At 51.3% G+C, this 21,949-nt stretch overlaps 1 long non-coding RNA gene across 1 annotated transcript in view; it reads right to left on the reverse strand.

Moving 5' to 3' along the window:
* Nucleotides 1-21,949, reverse strand: part of LOC116285323 (uncharacterized) — a 177,629-nt gene that overhangs the window by 130,382 nt on the left and 25,298 nt on the right. The window contains exon 2 of the long non-coding RNA XR_012063941.1: nt 9,246-9,345. This is a non-coding gene — a long non-coding RNA (uncharacterized lncRNA). The remainder of the gene's footprint in view (nt 1-9,245; nt 9,346-21,949) is intronic.

A 21,949-nucleotide genomic window follows, 5' to 3' on the forward strand; every position in this document is an offset into this window, starting at 1 on the left:
CAAACGCTGGAGTTTTGTAACCATCAGGATCATTTACTGGAGTCTGAGCAGCCTCAAAAGTGGGCCAGCACCCCTTCCCTAAAAGCGCTCACAGTGGAACAGGGGAGCTGGTGGACACTGGCCCCTCTGAGGGTCAGATGAATTCAGTTCTCCGCACTGTGCTAGACGCTGCAGAGCAGCAGGAGGGGCTTTGGGCTCTGCCGGGGAAAGCGAGATGCAAGGGAGCGTCTAAGTGGCAACCAGCCCCGCAGGCCCCTGAGAGCACGGCCTCTGGAGATTTAGGGAAGGGGGGCCCCGCAGGGTGCACAGGAGTAAGCACCAAGCAAGCCAAGAGGGAGCATGTGACGTCAGAGCAGGGGTGGACTCCACCCCGAGGACGAGAGAAGGCCTCCCGACCACGATCAGACGGAGGATGCTGGGACCGGGGCAGTGGGAAGCGGGAGCTGGTTCTGAACGACACACATCGAGTGTCGCCTGCGGCTGCCTCAGGGGCGCTGGGAGTCGGGGGTCGGAGCAGAAGACTGACGTTTCACGACCTGCATTTTTAAACTGTTTGAACAGACAGAAGGAGAGAGAGGGAGAAAAGGACGAGGGCGGGGGGAGACCTGGGCAGAGTCCCGACGAGAGGCCGCAGGCTATGACCTCCTCCTTGGCCGTGTCGGGAATGCTGGGGACGCCGAGCCAACCGGCGGGTGGGATCAGAGAGCCTGGAAATGGACAAAGAGGGGGAGGAGAGGGCCCCCTAGAAAGCAAAATGTGAGTGGCGTGAGTGGGGAGTTGGAAGGAAATAAGGTCTATTATTTTAACACAGAAGAAATGACCGTGGTCTTACGTTACTGCCCACAAGAACTGTAATTTACCTGAAACAAACACTCCCCCCAAAAAGAGAAACAATAACATTGAAATAATTTTCAAAAGAAATCTTCCTGCTGCTCTCCTGGGCTCCAACCTTTAGGATCTGTAAGAAGGGTGAATATATGGAGGGAACACCTACAAGGCGGACTCTACTTCTTGGAAGGAAACATATGCACGTACAAGTGATCGTCCAGGATTTTAAGCAGCAGTTACTATTCTTAAACGCAGGCCTCCGTCCAATCGGAACAATGCTGGAAGGACTATTTACTGACAAACGTAGAATGATTCAACAGATGACCAGAGCCGGTCTGTCCGGCCAGTCCCTCGGGCCACCGCCCCACCCTCAGGTTTCAGCCAGCACGACCTCCCAGGACGGTGCTGCGCTGAGCAAGATCTCAAACCCAGGATCCTTCCCATCCCACGACCACCTGAACACTCGAGGAGCAAAACCTAACTCCTTTGCACTATTTACAATACGGGACTCACCGTCTCCATCACCACAACAGCCAAACAGAGTCGTTGGGTGTACACCAGGGTGACACTGGTGGTCGGACAAGACACCCCAGGCTGTCCCAGGCTGTCCCAGGAGCACCCCTGACCCACCCTGAGCCCTCAGCGGCCCAGCACGGGGCCTCTCATGGTCTTCGAAGCTGGAGGCCAGCTGGGAAGGGGGCGGCCCCTCTCGGGAGGTTTGATTAAGTGTTACTTGGAGAATTTTCCGCTGAGCATACATTCTGCAGCGCAGTTAAGGAGGAAGAAAAAAATCCCCAATGTCTCTCCTGCAAATATTCTGTGTGGCAAAGGCCTGTGTGAAGAGCTGCATGGCGCTCGGGCCCCCCCAGGATGGACAGGACGCAGGTCTACGCACGTGCGCCCTCAGGGGACTGGGAGGCTCCCACCCCTAGTTGTCTGCACAAGACATCAGCCCAGGTGAGGATCTGGGGGAGTGAAGCCACGTCTGTCCCCTTTTTCTCCTGGACTTGTTGCCAGATGGGACTTACTGGCCATCTCTCTGGGATGGTCTGAGAGGCAGCACCAGGCCACAGCCCACGGTGTCCAGCACCTGTTTATCCAACTGGTTTTACTGGGAACACCAGCACCCTCCTTCCCTTACACCTCGTCCATGGCGCCTTTCACGGACAGTGAGCAAGTTGCACTTGACAGAAACTGCGTGGGCTGCTGAACTGAAGAGGCTGACTCTCTAGCCCTGGACAGAAAACGTCTGCCAGCCTCTGGCCGAGAGGCCGCCAGCAGGACCGGCCGTTTCTACCTGGTTAATCCCATTCCCACCTGCCCCCAGCTTTTGGAGCTGCAGCTGGAGGGGTGCCTACATGGACTGCGGGGCCAGGGCGTCCTGGTCACAGGGGAAACACAGAAACAAGCCCTCTTTCACCTCCCCTGGCTGAGGCGGGTGGGTCAGATCCATCGAAGGGCAATGCAGGGGTACCTGGGTGGCGGCTGGGGAGCCAGTCACCTTAAACAAGAACTTTGGAAGACAGGGCGCCATCCCAGGAGAAGCGCCCTGCGGCCAGCACTCAAGGATGCGCGTGGGCCCCCAGCCAACGGTTGGTCTTGGCTTGGGCTCGGCCACTGCGCTGGGTGGTCTGGCCCGGAGAAGGCTTCTCCCCGCCACTAAGGGGTGTGACCACCTCAGGATCCTCCCGGGCTGTTCCACCCTCTGCCTGTCCTGACACGACTGCACCCCGTTTCCCATGTTAAAAGGAGCACCTGCGTTTATTCTAACCTTGGACGGAAGGCACCCCGAGATCTGGCAACTTAGCGTTTGTTTGTTTTTTCTGGAGCAAGATAAAAATCCCTTAGTCAATCATCAATCCAATCATCCACGCCCAGCAGAGAGGTGGGTTTAACGTCCACACTCATGAAAGGAGCTCAGTTGGTCCAAAAGCTCTTGAGTGAATTTTCAGATCAGCACCAGGTGCCTGGCGGCGTCCTTCTGTGCCTCACAGACAAAAGCGAACGCTTGATTTGCTACCAAAATTAAAACGTTCAAGGGTACAGAGAGTAACGCAAGATTTGCAGAGCTTTTTGTTTTCTTGTTAATAAAAGACTGCGTTTAATGTTTAAAATGATCACGATTGATAGTGTTTTTCTTGAACTGGTGAAGCTAAACCACTGGACAGGAATGCAGAGTTTATAGTGTTAGATGTTAAAAGCTCTTTTCAATCATTCTTGGCCCTAAAATCAAAGCTATAAACACCCTACGTTGGAAAATATATTCTGCTTTCTCCCTTACATTTAATTCCATTGGAGATGGAATGTTGGACAAGAACTTCTTGGTTATTGATGAGCAGAAAACTATAACTTTTCAGAAAGAGAAATTTCTTTCTGTTCATAAAATTTTTATATAAATGATTTATTCAAAATATACATAACACAGAATATCTAAAAGTAGGGGGAAACATTAAGATATTAAAGCATTTAGCTCTGATTTTATAAATTCTTTAGCAGTTTTTATGGGCCAGATGCCTTCACAAACATCCTCTCTCAGTCATCACAGAACCCTTGTGAAGCGGGCACTTACTATAAACCCATTTTACAGACGAGAAAATGGACTCTCATTAAGTTTGCCCAAGGTCACACACTACAAAGCAGACTTCTCATGAAATCACACGGATTGAAAATAGATTTTATGAAATCCAAACATGAGGGAAATCCAGAAGTGCGATGTCCAAAAGCCGACAGAATATTTAGGTGCAATTTGTTCTTATTCTCCTAATGAACATTTCCCAGTTCATAATGGTCAAGATTGCAAGCAGCAGAGAAAAAAGAACTCTGCCACTGTTGCAAACCATTACCATTACCTCCTGACAGCAGGCGATGGGACAGAGTGCAGAAGCCCTAACTGTGTCTGCTTAAACCACTTCAAAGCCCGGTTTGCAGTCGGGCAAAGAGGTGGCGGGATTCGCGCCCCGCCGCCGGCCGGTGAGCGCCCTCTAGTGCCACTTGGTGAAAGCGCACGTGGGCGATTCCACACCCATTAGGAACAGGAAAGCTGCCGTCCTGAAAAGTGCACGCACAGGGCCCCTAAAATCTGCCAACAAGGAGGTCGATGAAAGGACGAATCCACAGGCAAGTCTGTGAACAAAGCAATGGGACATCCCCTGCCCCCGGGGGGGGCCTCGAAGGCACGTCCAACTCCATGTGGCCAAAGGGAACTTGAGTTCTCACGGGATGTCACTTCTGCTTTCTAGACTGCTAACTTGGCAATTAGTTCTCAGCATGGGACTGGGTACAAAGAGACCGATTCAAAGCATGTATTTATTCACGTCTGAAGCTGAAACACCTTCAGACACCTTTGGAATGCTCATTTTTCTGGCATTCTGAGTAGGGCTAAAAAAAATGTTTTATATTTGAATGCCCCTGTAAAAAAGCAATCTGCTTCTTCAGCATCCAGGATGGCTCAAAAAGATGCCCTGTATACTTCAGTGATATTTTTGGCCAGTTTTTGAACTAATAAATTGAAACAAATGAAAGGATTCAAGAAAATATAGCATTTTCAAGAGGCTTCTTTTAAAAACTAAGTTTGTCTTATTGGAAACCATATGGAGAAGCACAGCTGTCTGGGAAGACGTGGGACTGGACGGGGGGACGGTCGTCCCACACCCTCTGCACCCTGAGTCAGAGAAACACCACTTCTCCGCTCCCGGGGGCAAGGCCCCGCCCCCAGACTGTGCGTTTCGCCGTGTCAGCGTCCCTCAGTTCACAGCTGGTCTGTCTCCCAGCGCTGGCCACGTGCCAGGCCTCGGTCACTGTCCTTAATACTCGCTCTCTTGGGACTCTCTCCAAATACCATCTCTGACAGAGGAGAAAATGAACACTTTTTTTCTTTTTTTTTATTCTTTCTCCATGAAAATGTAATTGGCATTAGTGGCCATCCCTCTTTCTTTTTTTTAATTGAAGTACACTCATTTTATAATGTTGTGTCAACTTCTGGTGCGCAGCACAGCACCTCAGTCACATATGCACATACCTGTATTCGTTTTCATATTCTTTTTCATGATAGGTTACTACAAGATGTTGAATATAGTTTCCTCTGCTGTACAGCAGAAATTTGTGGTTTATCTATTTTATACATAGTAGTAAGTATCCAAAAATCTCAAATTCCCAATTTATCCCTTCCCACCCCCTTCCCCCTCTAGTAACCAAATATCTAAAGGGTGTGTTAGAGCAAAAAGACAGTAGGAGGTTTTGTTTTGTTTTTTTCTTCTATTCTCTGTTGTTAAAAGATAAACCAAGGCATATTAAAGGTTTTAAGAGTATCTGAGCAAAACTCTGCTCAAACCAGGCAGCATCCAGTCCAGCTGATAGAAAAGATCTCCAAGGAGCTGGACAACATGAAACACTTTCACAGGCAGAAGGGAGCAGGAACAGGAGGTTGTCCGAGGCGAGAAAGGGGGCTGGTTACTTTCCGGGAGGTGGGTCACCGGCCTCGTGCTGACCAGACGGCTCCCGAGGGACCGGTTAGGGCTCCGTTCCTGGAGAACCACGGCTGAATTCAGTCTCGGCTCGGCGCTGTGAATGTGAGCATAAGTAACTCCACTGTGGGCCTGGCGTCTTCTAAACACTATGTTCCCAAGATTTTTTTCCCACAGAATTAAATTGCTTGTATACTTTTTAACGTGTTTTGAGAAAACAGAAGCCGTATCTGTTGACCTATGTGTAAAATAATAAAGCTCCTTCCCATAAGAGGAGAACCAGATGCTTAAAGGTGGACGAGCCCTGAGCCCGCAGCTCCCTCTGAAGCTGATTGCACCGATCACTTTCCCCTTTGCTCATCGATACAGCGCGCAGTCGGGGAAGGAGAAGAGGCTGGAAACTTAATGACACGTAACAGTCTGAATTCCCGATGCCAACGTGGTCAATCGCCGATGCCCCGAAGGCCATCTGTCTCCCTGTAATGTCTCCGATAACCGTCTATACGTTTCAGATTTATCGCTCTGGCCCTAATGCATCTGCCAAACACATGAATATTTAAACAGCTAAAAAGACCACATCGACAAAAAAAAGGGACAGATTTATAGCCGGGGTTTCTTCCCTTTGGTCACGTACTGCCCTGCACAGGGGCTCAGGCCGGCAGGGAACTCAGATTCATTTCACCGGGAGGGATTTAAGACCCCAAACGAAAGACCCCGAATCATCACAAGAGCTGAAGCTTGTCGTCACATCGTCCCAGGCCCTGGGCCGTGTGCTGGACACACACGATCTCGTCTCGCCCTCCTAACAGCCCTGCGAGGTGTGAAACAGCATTAACCTGTGATACTGTGATTAAACATCTATTTGGTCTTCCTCCCCGTTCCTGCACATACTCCTAAAATCCCTTGGAATTTCCTAAGCGAGGAGGCTTAAAGGCGGCTTTTTTTTAATTTGCATTTTCTTTTGTTGTTGTTGTTCAATTTTATTGAGTTATAGTCAGTGAGGTGGCTTTCGTTATTCATCACAAGCCATTTTCAGCCGCACTAGAGTTTAGGTTAACAGAGTGGTTTTTGGAAAGTCCCCTAAGGATGGGGGCTGGTTGCCAGGAGGACCAACCATGTGATCGGAGGGTTGGAACTTTGAGCCTCAATCCCTGACCTCCGGAGGGGAGAGGGGCTGGGGACTGAGTTAATCACCTATGGCCACTGATTTCATCAGTCGTGCCTGCATAATGAAGCCTCCGTAAAACCCAAAAGGACGGGGTTCCAAGAGCTTCTGGGCTGGTGAACACGTGGAGCCTTGGGGAGGGTGGCGCCTGGAGAGGGCGTGGAAGCTGCAGCCCCTCCCACACTGCCTCTCCCTCCCCGTCTCTCGAATCCGGCTGTTCCCCAGTCACAGACTTTAAAAAACACTGAGAATCTTTTTAATGATGTTCACTAGTTTGTTGCGTTCTCTAAGTTCCACATATGAGTGATATCACGTGGCATTTGTCTTCCTCTGTCTGACCTACTTCACTTAGTATGATCATCTCTCGGTCCATCCATGTTGCCGCAAACGGCAAAATTTCATTCAGGGGAGAGGGAAGGGGGAGGGGACGAGGAGGTACAAACTCTCAGGTATACACTAAGCTGCAAGGAGGTATTATACAACATGGGGAACACAGCCAGTATTTTATAGTAACTACAAGTGGGGCGTGACCTTTAAAAATTGTGAGTCACTGTGCTGTACACCTGTAACTTGCATGACATTATACATCAGCTATACGTCAATAAAAAGTAAAATGAAATAGACTGGCAATCCAGTGAGTAAACTGAGCTCTGTGAGCCGCGCAGGAAGTTAATCAAGTCCAGGGTGGGCTCCTGGGGGTCTGACCTACAGCCCGGCGGCCAGAAGCCCAGTGGCAACTGGATCTGGGACTGGCTGAGGTGGGAGGAGTCTCATCGGACTGAGCCCTGAACCTGTGGGGCCTGACGCTCCTCCAGGCAGGTGGTGCCAGAACGGAGCTGCACTGGGGGACACCAGCCGGGGTCGGAGAAGCGCTTGCTCGGTGGGGTGGAGAAGCACCCCACACGCTGGAATCGGTGTCAGCATCGGCAAACCCCACCTTGCAGGGGAGGAAAGGGAAGCTCAGGAAAACCGAACGCCCCGCCGAGCTCACCCAGCCAGGGGGCGCACAGCCGGGGCTCAAACGCCTGTGTCCAGCCCCAGCCTGGGCTCGGGGCGGCGCCAGCCCAGGCACCGCTGCCGCCTCCTGTCCGGGAGGGCGACAGGCAGGGTTTGGTAACAACACTGTGAGCCCCGAGCATGCCTCCACGCACAAGCGTGGTCAGGAGTCCCACCAGCCTCCGTCAGAGAGAAAAGGTCTGCTCCCCGGGCTCTGCGGAAACACCCGTCACTTCCACTCTTTCCTTCTGATGGGACATCGGCAGCCCCCTGAGATGGGGCTGGGGGTCGGGAGGTGCAAAGAACACAAGGGACGCCATGCCCAGGTCCCAGCTCGTGCTCAAGTGGCCGGCTCGGTGCTCACGAGGCCTGGCGACGGAATGACCGCTGAGGAACAGCCACACACCCTCCATCGGCAAAGAAACCCACCCACCGAGCCAACCTGGGCAGAGCGGAGGTGAGGAAAGAGAAGGTGCACGTGTGCAGCCTTCAGAGCGAGGAAGGGATGCCTGGCAAGAAGCCCGCGCAGCGGCACGCTCGTAACTCAGTTGACGTTAAGGACTCTTCCAGTCTGAAGTTGCCACTGTCCGAGCTGAAAGGTAAACACTCCACAACAGGTACCGTCCGACTCTTTTCTTAAGGTTCAAAGGATGAGAGAATCGGTTATTCAGGAACTAAAATTGAAGAACAGCTCCATTTGATTTTCTCCTTTTCAGGAACCGTCGGTGAGGGCCGTGGGAAGCATCTTCCACGAAGCCACCATCATCTCTTAAAACAACGTAAGCTTCAAGCCAAAAGTGACCTTAGGAGGCGGTTCTGCCAAACAAGACTTGGATGCGCTTTTCCAGAACTCCCTGGGCTAATTGGTGAAGGGCCTCCCGGGCAGAACACAGCCAACACGCCGGCTTTCTGTGCTGACTGGGAGCCTCCCCCAAGGACCCGTCGCCTTGAACCCACCATTCCTGCAGTCCGTCCTTAACGCGCTTGCTCTTGAGGAGTGGCTTTGTGCAGAAGTCTGCTGACAAGCCCTGGAGGGACGCCCCTCGAGGAAGCAGCTCCCACACCCTGACCCTGTGACCCCATCCCCTTGGGATGGGGCCTCCGGTAGGAGCCCACCGGGGACCACACGGCCCTGCCAGGCTCGCCTCGGGATGGACCTCAGTACAAGCAGGGATGTGCGCGGCAGTAAACATCAGAGTCAAACCTTTCGTGTTACTCTCACAATTGGAGCTTCCGAGAACAAGGGGGAAACTCAAGCACGAGAGCATTTTACCCGAAGACCTCGTCCCCTTCCCAGACGTGACTTGAGACATAAACGGCCACAGCGCGGCCGCACAGACACAAGTGCCTCGACCTTGGCTGTGAAACAGTCGACATGGCCCCGCACCTCTGCTTGGGAGCCCCCCTCCCCCACCCCCCACTCCGGGCGCGTGCAGGACTCGGGCCCCAGTCCCACCCGCCCCCTCCCAGGTGCCCTCGCGCCCTACATGACAAAGAGCTTTGGAAACAGCCAGTTCTACGCCTTCTGCGTGTCCCTGCACTCTGGTGACCTGGAGAGACGGAGCCTTGGCCCCAGGGCGCAGCTCTAACGACAAGCGGGCATTTACAGAACCAGAGAGGGTCTGGAGGGGGTCTGTGGGAGCCTGAATCACAACGCCGGGAACTCGGGGTGGCCTCACGCCTGAGCAGGTCACAGCTCACCCCAGGTCTCCTCGGACCCCCGAGAGCCCTTGCTCCATGACACCAGTTTCCCGGGCAGCCACCAGGGCTCCGGCAGCAGGACCCGCACTCACCTGTCTCCCCGGGCCCTTCCATCTCAAAGGCTCCCTTCAGGGCCCCGGGGCAGCGCAGCGCTTTGTGGATGTCTTCTTGGGGCTGGTTTCAGCACTGCTCCTGTGGAGAAAGTGAAACGGGGCCCTGAGTTTTTCCATTCAGCAAAGAGCAAAGCGGTGGCTTCTGCACAGAAGGCAGCTTTGTCTGGGGATGAATTAAAACACACAGAGCTCGCTCGCCAAGTGAACACAGCTTTCAATGTGAATCCTGTGCCCACGTGTCTCTGAGATCAGACAGAGCCACGCTCAGGGTGACCCGGCAGGAAATGTTCCAAACGTCCTCTCCTGAAATTTGACCACGTACAAGACGGCCAAGGTGCGGGTGCAGAACCCATGCAAGTCCACCACCTGCGAGTCGCGAAGCTCCCTGGGCCGCAACGAGCTCGTTCAAGCAGCAGCCATCCCCCAAGCCGAGACCACTGGACTCGTGTAAAGAGGTGTTAACCACCTGGAGGGCCTCCGCAGAAATTATATGCACAGTGTACAAGGCTTTGTTGTCCAACACATCCAGGGGCCAGAGAGCCGTTAAGTGGTGGATCACCCGAACGTTTCATTTACGTGAAGTGCACGCCAGTGTCCACACCATCACAGGCCCACGGCCTCAGAGGTGGAACGCGCCGGGTGGCCACATTCTGCAAGCCACGTGCTCAGCCATCCTCTGTGTCTTCACCTTCTCTCGCATCTTCAAGTCCCAGAGTGTTTATGGCTCCAACAACTCACTACACCACCAAACAAAGCACCAGCGATAGTGAAGCCCTCGTTCCTGCACCACGGCGGGAGCAAAACCCACTTCTGTGTCACCCCAGCCTGTCCCAACTCACACCTGGGCTCTTCCTGGCATTGGCTGGAGACGGTGCCACTGACCCACACCAGGTCATCCCACCGTGTCACCCCCACGACCAGCTCAGCTCACCGTCAGCTGGACAAAAGTCGCGTCCAGGCTCCCCTCTGGTGGGACCAATGGACATCTACACCCCTATGAAAGGTCTGGGAGCTCCCAGAGAGCCATCTCAGCGGCTGAGACACAGTTCCCCCGGAATGAAAAGATGCGATGATGGAGAACCCTGAACAGGCTGCGGAGAAAGCTCAGCTCCAGGGTGGGATCTTCGGCAGGCAGCTGCGGGGCTCCGGAAAATCGGTGCCTGGGCTCCCCGCTGCTGATGGGGCAGCTGGAGGACAGACTCTCCCAGGAGACCTGCGCTCCAAAGTCCCTTGGCTCCCAAGCGAGGGCCACGGAGGTTCCCCGCAGGCCCCACACACAGGCAGTCCCTGGAAGGAGAGCGACTTCCCAGAGAAAGCGGATGACCCTTTCTCTGCTCATACTGAACGGCCAGTTCTATCACTGAAATGTGCTTCAGCCACCAGCATCGAAGAGGCTGTGCTAACTGGCCCCTGAGCTGAGGGCTGGGGACTGGCCACGGCACCAATGTCTTGCCATCCTGAAAGGTTTGGTAAAAGGCCAAATAGCACATCTTTTATTAGAAACGGAGCATCATATAATAATGATTTGTGTCTGTGAACAGCCTGTGCCTCACCTCCTCATCCTTCATTTAAACAGCATTTTTATCAGATGTGGAGAAAAATGTATCATTAAATATGTAGTCACAACACCCTAAAATATGTTACGACCCATACAAACTGGCGCAGCACGTAGAAAGAACAAATTAAGTACACAGAGGAAAAACAGTAGTTTTAACCACATTTAGTGATTCTGTAGTAGTGCTGACAGAAAGTAATGAAGGTTTAAAGGACTCAGATGACCCTCCCAAAGGATCCACGGCATGGAAGTGAGTTCATGTTTTCTTATCAGAGAGACAGATTTTCCTTGCTTCCACCTTCTTCTTTCCACTCTGAACTATACATTCTATACATTTGTCACATATTATTTTTCCAAATCCCTTTGAAATAACCTCATGTCTTCACGTGCAGCATTCACGCTCACCCCTGCATAGACGATGGGGTTTCAGTAGCTGACAGGTCAGCATGGAACTCAAGGCCACACCTAAGAATCCTGGAACAGCTGCAGGACCCTCAGAGGTTCCCCAAAGTTAAAAGCGACCCCTGCACAGAAAAACGACACCTGGACATCAGTCACTGGGGGGATCCCAGTCTGAACCCATGGTCTTCTGGAACAGTGTGCCAGAGCTCCCAGAGACGCCCGGAGGACACTCACACACCACCTGTAGACTTTCCAAGGACGGAATCGCTCCCAGCACAGGGCAGGGCCCTGTCCCGGTGCCAGCGGGTTACCTGAGGGTCTGCCCGAATCTGAGTCTGGAATCCTACGGGGATTCCCACATCCGGCTCTGCACTTCATCTGGACACACTGTCCTCTGGCTTTAGCTCAGCTTCACCAGGCGGTCAGCTCTGCCTCTGAACTGCCCCCAGAAGACACCCACGCCCAGATCCTGAGAACTTGAAATGGCAAGAAGAACTCCATGGATGACTGAACTAAGGGCCTGGAGAGGGGAGACTATCCTTGATGGTTCAGATGGGCTCTCGCTGTCAGAGCGGCAGAGGGCAATTTGACAGAAGGAGGGCCCTGCGAGAGGGAGCAGGGGCGGGAGGGACACGGCCACCAGGAGCTGGACGGGATGGGCCCAAGAAAGCGGGCCCCGCCAACCCCCGATTTCCACCCAGTAATACTGACTTTGGCCTTCTGGCCTCCAGAACTGTTAAAAATGGTTTTTCTTTCTTTTTTTTTTTTAATTATTGATGTATAGTCAGTTACTATGTGTCCATTTCTGGTGTACATAATGTCCCCAAAATAGATTAAAAAACAAGTTTCTTCTGTAGAGCACAGGGAACTACATTCAATATCTTGTAATGACCTTTAATGAACAAGAGTATGAAAACGAATACATGTAAAACGTTTTTAAGCCGCCAGGTTTGTGGTAATTGTTACAGCAGCTGCAGGAACCTAATGCAGTTTTCAGCTGGACTTCCCATTGTTCTGCACTGACTGTGACCTCGGAGAAGAAGCTTTGGTGTTAGACACCCCTAAGAGAGCTGCAGACGCGAAGGACTGCGCTCAGAGCGGTCCTGCTGGGGAGACACATCCATTTTCATGGGCAGGAAGGAGTCATTCAGCTTGTTAATTACAGGAAAATGCAATCAGGGCTCCTTTATATGCAGATAGAGTTGGTGTCTCCATGCTAACTAGCCAAAGCTAACAAATCAATTAAATTCTGTTTCTAATCCACTGAACAGGTATCATTATGCTATTTATTATTTGTCTGTTCAGACCAAATCCTGATTACAAGTCTTAGAGGAGACTTTTCAGATAAACACGTTATCTAAAAATTGGAAGTTTTGTGGTTGCCGGGGGGAGGTGGGTGGGAAGAGACAGACTGGGAGTTCGAGATTTGTAGATACTGACAGGTGTATATAGAACAGATAAACAGGTTTATACTGTACAGCACAGGGAAATACAGTCAAGATCTTGTGGTAGCTCACGGGGAAAACGAACATGAAAACTAACATATGTATATTCATGTTTGACTGAAAACTTGTGCTGTACACCAGAAATTGACACAGCATTGTAAACCGACTATAACTCAATAAAAATAAATTTAAAATTTTTTTTAAATTAAAGAAAATAAAAACTGGAAGTTCAAGATTTGCAGATACTACTATATATAAAACAGATAAACAATAAGTTTCCACTGTCCGGCACGGGGAACTAACTATATTCAATATCTCGTAGTAACTTAAAATGAAAAAGAATATGAAAAGGAATGTATGTATGTATATGGATGACTGAGACATGATGCCTAGAAACGGACACAACACTGTAAACTAACTATGTTTCAGTTAAAAATTTAAAAATAAATAAATGTAAAGACAAAGGCAGTAAAAATGAGCCCGCTCTGCTACGAACTGAGAGCAGAGTGCCCGCAGGGCGCCTGCGGGAAAAGCTGGGCGGGGGGAGGGGTGCGGCCCGCCCCCGATGGGACCGCCCCCTCCTGCCGGCTCCGCCCCTCCCGAGGAAGAGGTCAGCGGGGTGGCCCTAAGGCAGGGGCCGGAGCCCCGGGCTGACATCCGCAGGGCCGCCTGCCACGCAGAAGCCCGGCGCGCGGCACCTGGAGTGAGACGAAACAAACTTGCAGAACGTACTTCCCCCGGGCCCCCCGGTCGCGCGGGGAGGACACCGCGTGCTGCAGGCTGAGCGAGGCGCGCGCAGAGGCTGAGAAGGCGCGCGCTGGGCCGAAACATCCCGGTTTCCCAGCCCGCAGCGCCCTCTCGTGCTGCGAAAGCGGCATCGTGCCTTCGTTGTTAACCGCAGGGTTTCCACCTCTTCAAGTGTCTCTGTCTTTTGCTTGGGCCTTTTCTAGACACAGAGCGGGAGCAGCAGAGGCCCTGGGAGGACGGCGAGGGGCGGCAGCAGGCGACCCAGGGACTCGGCCCGGGGTGCGTCGCGCAGCGTCTGAAATCCAGGCAGTGTAACAAGAGGAGGAAAACTCTGCCCTGGGCAGCGCGACGTCGGAAGCAAAGACGTTTAGGAGGGGTCTCAGATCAGTGGCCTCACAGCTTTCCAGCCTGCTGCACAGACGGGCAGGGCCACAGCCCCAGAGCAGCAGCTGACCCTCTGCCCTCGGGCACCCCAACCGCAGCTTCCCGTCCCACTCCTGTAAAATTCAGAAAGGAGCACGTCCTGGGGCCACTGGGGGTTGAGTGAGGCGGTCCGTGTGCTCACTGCCAAGAAGCAGCCTCCGAGGGGGACGGGCCCCGGGGAAGCTGAGGGGGGACCCTGGAGCACCTGTGGGGGGCCTGGAGCCCCTGAGAAGAGGGGCCACGGGCTGTGGGAAGTGAGAAGCTGAGCTGGGGTGGGGACGCACCCCTCCCTGCCCCCCAAGACCTGTCCGGGGTACTGGGGCTCAGAAACGTTGGCTAAGGGTAGAGTACGGAGTGGCCTACTAAGCAGAGGGGCCTCAGGGCGCCGGCTGCAAGCCCCTCGCCTGGCCGGCACGACTCACGTTCACAGAGGAGTTTGGGATTTCCTGTCTGTTTCACCGGAAGGAAGTTACTTTCATTCAAGATTAAAAGTGAAATTTTGTTATAATGGGTAATGTCAGAAACAAGATCATGGCTAGATCATTTTCCCCCGAATACAGTATATCTGACACATAACACTGAGCAGAGGCAAGGTGTACCGTAGCCTCACTGATGCGTTTGCACACCGTGGAGACAGACAGCTCCTCTTTCACAGGACGGGACTGTCCTTCCTTCTCCAGGGGTGGAGTAAGTTCTAGTCCCTGAGCGAGCTGATGGCTGCAGAAACTACCTGCGGCAGGTCTGTACCCCAGCGCCACCTACCCTCTCACCACTTCACCCTGTCCTTCAGGCTTCAGCCCTCACGGTGCTTGTCTTCCTGTCTGCCTTTCCTCACTCAGCAGAGTGTGCCGCCTCAGCCCTGCCGCCTCAGCCTCGCCCAGGCATGACCCCCGGTCTAGGTCAAAACTCAGAGGCATCACCTGGCACTTTCCTCAGACAAAAATGCACTGAGGAATGCAGAATAACCCTAGAGTTACAGCCCTGACTGCCGGACAGGTGTTCAGGGAGTCACTCTGAATTAAAGTGAGGCAGACAGCCGTTCCAAATTCTACACAGGCGTCCCACTGCTTTCTAAGGATAAAAAGATGGCGGCTCATTAAAATCCTGACAAACAGTCCCTAAGTCAATAGCTAGAAGTCGTGGATGTTAGTTGGCACGGATGAAGTAATTACATCTTCACTGATGGCCAAGAAGAGTGTAGGTGGCGTCTTCCCTAGGAAGCCACAAAATCAACGCACATCCGTGTTTGCTAAATAATTAGCCTTTGTTTCGGAAACCACTGACCTGACAGCTCTCAGGTCAGTGCATCAGAGGGACTGAGTGCCTCTCACTCCCTGTAATCTGTATCTTGATAGAGGCCCACACAGGGGTGTGAAAGGTTTATTTAGGCTAGGGGTGCACTGAAGAACATGTTCACTGATAAAACTGACTGATTTAAATGTGGTTTAAAAAGGAGGAGGCCAGCACAGCTCAGTGGCAGAGCACGCGCCTAGCATGCACGAGGTCCTCAGTTCAAGCCCCAGTATCTCCACTGATAAGTAATAATAATAAATAAAGCTAATTACCTCCCCAACCCCAAGGTTTTTTTTAATTAATTAATTTTTAAAAGGCCCTTCAAGGTGGATGTGGACGAGGGCCGGGCTTTATGGGACAGCTCACTGGCTCAGTAGGACTGTCTTTCTCATGGGCTCTGCAAGACAATGAACCCATTAGGACCGACTAAGGTCTCCTCCACCCCGTGGGAGCTACTGCTATCTCCCACGTTCATGTTTCTGTCCACCCTTGCGATGCCCTGAAACCTGCCACACTCTTTCTGCCTGGGGAAGGAGAATCTCACAAGCGCTAACATCTCCACGCTTCAAACTGATTTGCTAGAAATTCTCACAGAAAAATCCACATCCAGTATCAGTTGTCCTTGGACCACTGTCCTTGGATCCTAATTGGATTCTTGGTTTTAAGAAGTGCAGGAGGGCATCGGTTCGTCCAGGATCTCAGGGTTGGCCACGCCAAAGCACATCAAAGCTCGTCTCCAGTCCGCCTGTTACCCGAGGCAAAATCGATTCAGATGTCAGTGGTACTCACTCAGTGGTACTCGCAAAAGCTCGTGGGCCTGGGGATAAAAGGATCAGTGCAGACACCGAGAGGGGCCTGGCAGGGAGGGGCAAGATTTGGAGGCGCTCTGGAGATAGTGCCATCAGCAAGGAGCCTGCTTTCAAACAGCCATCAGATTAAGGAACCCCAATACCTTACTGCCCCTGATGAGGAAGCTACTACAGCAGCAGGTACAGAAGAACAGGGCTTCAATGGTCAAGGAAATTCTGTGGCTGACCCCTCTGCCCAGAGGGCAGTCCTCACTGCAGTCAAGGCCTCCTGATCCTACACAGAAGGAGACTCTGGGAGAATTTCAAAGAGGCTGTCAGGTGAAGCCAAAACTTGGCCCAGTAGCAGACAAAACGATATGGGTAATGCTCTGGCCCTTACGTCAGAGCCAGAGAACTTCAAAACGGAATCTTGCAAAAAGGTTTTCACGAAGTCACCCACTGGAATAAAATGCACTTAACCCTGATGGAGAAACTGTACTAAAATTGTTCCGTGAATACTTGAGGCATGTCTCATCTGTCACCAGCATTATCCTGCCAACTGTAGGCCAGGATGTGGACAGGAGACCAGTCCTCAGAGGCCCCTCCCGTGGACATCTGCAGGTGGACGTCACACAGGAACCATCACCCTACGTAGAGAATTCAACTCTGTGTCTCTCCGGTATTCAAGGGACCCACGTCACTGAAGCTCTCGTTAAGAAACTCTGAAAGTTCCAGTCAAGATGGCAGAGTGGTAGGACCACGAGCTCGCCTCTCCTTGCGACTACAATGAAACCACAACTGAATGCTAAAAAGCCACCGAAAAAAGACTGGAATCTAGCAAAAAAGATCTTCTGCAACTGGAAACATAAAGAAGGAACCACAGCAGGACGGCAGGAGGGGCGTCCTCGCGATATAATTGGGCCCCGTACCTCCTGGGTGGGCGACCCACAAGCTGAAGATCTGTTAAGTCGCAGGGGCCCTCCCACAGGAGTGAGAGCTCCAAGCCCCACGTCAGGCTCCCCAGCTTGGGTCCCGTCACTGAGAGGAGGAGACCCCAGGACATCTGGTTTTGAAGGCCAGAGGGGCTTGGCTCTGGGAGCCTCAAGGGACAGCGGGAAACGGAGACTCCATTCGCTTGAGAAGCGTACACGGAAACTCATGCGCACCAGGGCCAAGGGCAGAGGCAGAGATTTCACAGGAACCTGGGCCAGGCCTGCCTGCTGGGTTCGGAGGGTCTCCTGGGGACGTGGGGGACGGCTGCGGCTCACCCAGGGGACATAGAAGCTGGTGGCGGACATTCCAGGAGTATGCATCTACGTGAGCTTTCCTGGAGGCTGACATCTTGATTGGATCATTAGCCCCAAGACCTAGGTTAGAAGACCTAGCCTATGATTCCAACCAAATGACATTCTGAAAAAGGCACGGCTACAGAAACAATAAAAAGACCGTGGTTTCCACGGGTCTGGGGAGAGGGAGGGAGGGAGGGACAGATGGAGCACAAGGGATTTTTAGGGCAATGAAGCTATTCTGTATGATATGATACCATAGTGGTGGCTACATGTCATTATGCATTTGTCAAAACCCATAGAATGTACAACATCAAGAGTGAGCCCTGATGTAAACTATGGACTTTGGTTGATAATAATGTGCCCATGTTGGTTCATCGACTGTACCAAATATGCCACGCTGATGAGGGACATTGAGCACAGGGGAGTATATATGTGTGGGTCGGGAGGGCTTTTGCGAACTCTGTATCTACTGCTCAATTCTGTTGTGAACCTGAAACTGCTCTAAAAGAATAAAGTCTATTAAATTAAAATATATATATAAGAATAAAAACAATTTTTTAGCTTAAAAAAAAAACTCTGAAAAATCCTAGCACTCATTCAAAATCTCTGTTTTGTCCATGTTATCTCTGTCTTCAGGTGGCGCCTACAGGACAAATACCATGTTAAAAGAAAAATCAGAAAACCTCTCAGAGACCCTTCAACTTCCACGACCAAATCTGTTACTGGCCACAGTGACCGTGGAGGTCACGACTCTCCCTTCGCGTGCGATGACAGGCACCTGGGAATGTCACCCAGATCTTACAGTCCACCTGCTATAAACTCCTACGGCTGCATGTTTGAAGGGGCCACTGCACACTGCAGCTTCCCATCTTCCTGGTGACTCTTCCTCCGCGTCTCCCAGACCAGCCCCTACAAGACTGAGAGCCCAGAGACCTCGCCTCCTAGACGGAACGCCAGAGAGAGGCAGCTCCTCGACCCCGGCAGGCCCTGCCGGCCAGCAGCCCCCTGGGCTAATTACAAGGCGCTGACCTCTGGATTTGCGTCTCCCGGCTCAAGGGAACCAGCCTTCCTTAGACCACAGAAACACCACCACCTCCAGACTTGCAAGTGTCCCCCAGACGCACACCATCTCCTGGAGGCAACTGCTGACCCCAGCCCCCGGGCACGCAGACGGGGCAGGCAAAGCGGAGCGCTCGCTCCCACCTGGAGCAAGGTGTCAGGCACCCGCCTCGTGGGACTGCCACGTGCTTCTTCGCACGCTTTTGTTTCTTTCTTTGAAATATTTTGGGGGGGTGGCTTGTGTATTTATTTTTTTAGCGGAGGTGCTGGGGATGGAACCCAGGACCTCGCGCAGGCGAGGCAGGCGTTCCACCGCCAACGCGAGCTTTTGTTTCCGGTCGCCTTAGCTGCTGTCTTTTCTCTCTGTAGTTTTAAGGTCCTGGATTTCTAACAGATTTGTGTTATCTCTTAACAGTAAGACTTGTTCCCCAAAAAATTATACACAGACTCACCCTGTGATCCAGCAGTCCCACTCCTGGGCACGTATCCAGAGGAAACCCTAATTTGAAAAGACAACTGCACCCCAGTGTTCACAGCAGCACTATTTACAGCAGCCAAGACGTGGAAACAACCTCAATGTCCACGGACAAACGACTGGATGAGGAAGCTGCGGCACATTTAAACAGTGGAAAGCTACCCAGCCATAAAAAAGGATAAAATAATGCCATTTGCAGAAACGTGGATGGACCTGGAGATCATCATTCTAAGTGAAGTAAGCCAGAACGAGAGAGAAAAATACCATATGGTATCAACTATGTGTGGAATCTAAAAAGTATGACACCAATGAACTTACTTACAAAACAAACACAGACTCACAGACATAGAAAACAAACTTATGGTTACCATGGGGAATAGGATGGGGAGGAATAAACTGGGGGTTCAGGATTCGGAGATACAAACTACTGTATATAAAATAGATAAACAAGGTCCTGCTGTGCAGCACAGGGAACTGTATTCCATACCTTGTAATAGCCTATAATGAAAAAGAATATGAAAAAGTGTGTGTGTATATACATATACACCCACCATATATATAAATGATTACTATGCTGTACACCAGAAGTTAACACAACATTGTAAGTCGACTATACTTCAATATAAATATTTTTGAAACCACAAAAAAACTAGAGCTGCTATGTTAATTTCAGACAAAGGCAACTTGAGAATCCAGAAAACTATCAGAGACAAAGAGGTGCACGCACACAATGATAAAGGGCTCAGTTCCCCAGGAAGACGTAATCATCCCCAGAGAGCACGTGCCTAACAACAGGGCATCCAAACACAAGACACGAACGCTGCCGGAGCTTCAGGGAGAGAGAGGCGGGTCCACCACAAAGGCTGGAGACTTCAACACCCTCTGACTCCAACGGACAGCCCCTGCGGGCAGTGTCACGGCAGACGCAGCTGAGCCGAGCCACGCCATCAGTTACGTGCATCCAGCTCACCTCTGCAGACCACTTCATCCAACAGCAAGAGAACACAGATGCTTCTCAACACATGTAGAACATCCACCAGGACAGACCCCATTATGGACCATAAAGCACGCTTTAACTTTGAAGAACAGGTATCATGCAATGCATGCTCTCAGGCCACAGCAGAATTAAACCAAAATCAGCAACAGACGTCAAGCTGCAAAAGCCCCCGAGCACTTGGAGGTAAAGCCACGCACCTCTAAATAACACACACTCAAGAAATACCAAGGGGAATTTTTAAATACTTGGAGCTAAATGAAAATGAAGACATTATGTATCACAATTTATGTGATGCAGCAAAAGCTATGCTTGGAGGGAAGTTTACAGCATTGAACGCACATACCAAGTAAGAAGAAAAACCTAAAATCAATCATCTAAGCATCCACCTTAGGGAACTAGAAAAATAAGAGCAAAGTAAATCCAAGCAGCCCAGAAACAATAAATCAATAGGAAAAAAAATCTATGAAACAAAAAGCTGGGGTCCTTGGGGAAAAAAATCAGTAAAACTGATGAACTGCAAGCCAACTAAGCTAAGAAAAGAGAGAGAAGACACAAACTCATAAAGTCAGAAATGGAGGAGAGGGCACCACTGCTGATTCCACGGACGTTACACAGACGATGAAGGAGTATAATGAGCAACTCTAAGCCCCCAAGTCTGATAACCCAGATGAAGCGGACCAGTTTATCAAAACGCACGACCTAGCCAGACTCACACAAGAAGGGGCAGACGATCGGAATCAGCCTGTGTCTGTTCAGGGAATCGAATCAGTCATTAATGACCTTCCACACAGAAAGCGCCAGGCCCGCTGGGGAGCTCTAGCAAACATCTTAAGGAAGAAATTTTACCAGTTCTCTGCAATCTCTTCCTGAAAACAGAAGTAGAGGGAATAAATACCTCCGAATTCCTCCTCTGAGACTGACGTGACCCTACTACCAACACCAGCCGAAGACACTGCAAGGAGAACTCCCGACGAATCATTCTCATGAACAGAGACGCAAAAACCCTCACAAAGTACTGGCAGCAGAACCAACCCCGAGCATGGAATAAGCAACCACGGGAGTGGCGCCGCCAACTGCAAGCACACAAGGAGGGAGGTGCCAGTCCAGAGGCCGTAACAGTGCCAGTGACAGCCGCGAGGGTAGACGGAGCCCTTCAAGCATAAGCAGGGGAAATCGTCCGAAACGTCTGCCACTCACTCAGGAAAGCGTAAGGGAGAAACGAGGCCAAGAAGATTCATCTGTTACCAATGCTGAGTGGGAGACAGTCAGAAACAAGAGACCTGGAGAAGTCCGCTAAGACGGGTAACGCCCTGTGCCCAGCGAGAATCCCAGAGACCTACGAATCTCCTGCATCTCCAGAGAGGACTGAAATGGGAGTCAGCCTCAGAGAGACTGAATCTCAAACCTACGAAGCACACCAGCAGTGATAAAATCAATGAGCTGTGAAAAGAGAAAAAAGAATGTATTAGTGTACCAAGCCCCACAACGCATAAAAAGGACTCTACACCAGGACCAACTGGTCAGTTACTTATTCCGCTTAGAATGGTGGATGTGCACAGCGAAGTAAGTAAATAAAATCCACGCAGAAGCACATACCACAGAATTTCAGAATCTTGGCCAAAAAAGAAAAACCTGAAAATATCCTCAAGGGAAAAAGTGATCAAGAATAAGAATTTTCCCAACTCCTAAATAAAAAAGTAGTATCTAGGAAAGAATGCAGCCGTGCAAAATTGTGAGGGCGAGGTGTTCCCAAACTACAGTCTTACAGCTCTCTCCAGCCTACCCTGAGGAAGGAAGAGCACATCTTCAGACACGTAAGTTTTCAAGTATTTTACCAATCGTGCACATATTCCCATGAAACTACTGGAGAGGGTCTGCCTCCTCACAAAACTGAGGGAGGAAGCCTAGAGTGGGAAATGGGAGTGGGCGCACAAGGAGCCCAACACTGGAGAAATTTAATAAAATTCCCAGGATGGCAATAAAAACTGTCTAGCTGGCCTGGATCAATGAACACAATGGGGATGTCGCACGGGGGCAAGGCCCCTGGGAAAAGAATCGCCTTTCCAACCAGTGGTGATGGACGGGGTGGAAAAACACCTACAAAAGTACGTGAAGCGATCTCCACCCTGACTGCACACCGTACCCCAAACTCAAAGTGGGCTGAAGACCTCAGTATAACATTAAAAACTAGAAAACTCCCCCCAAAAAGC

Source organism: Vicugna pacos, chromosome 24, assembly GCF_048564905.1.
Source record: "Vicugna pacos chromosome 24, VicPac4, whole genome shotgun sequence".
Taxonomy (NCBI): Eukaryota; Metazoa; Chordata; class Mammalia; order Artiodactyla; family Camelidae; genus Vicugna; species Vicugna pacos.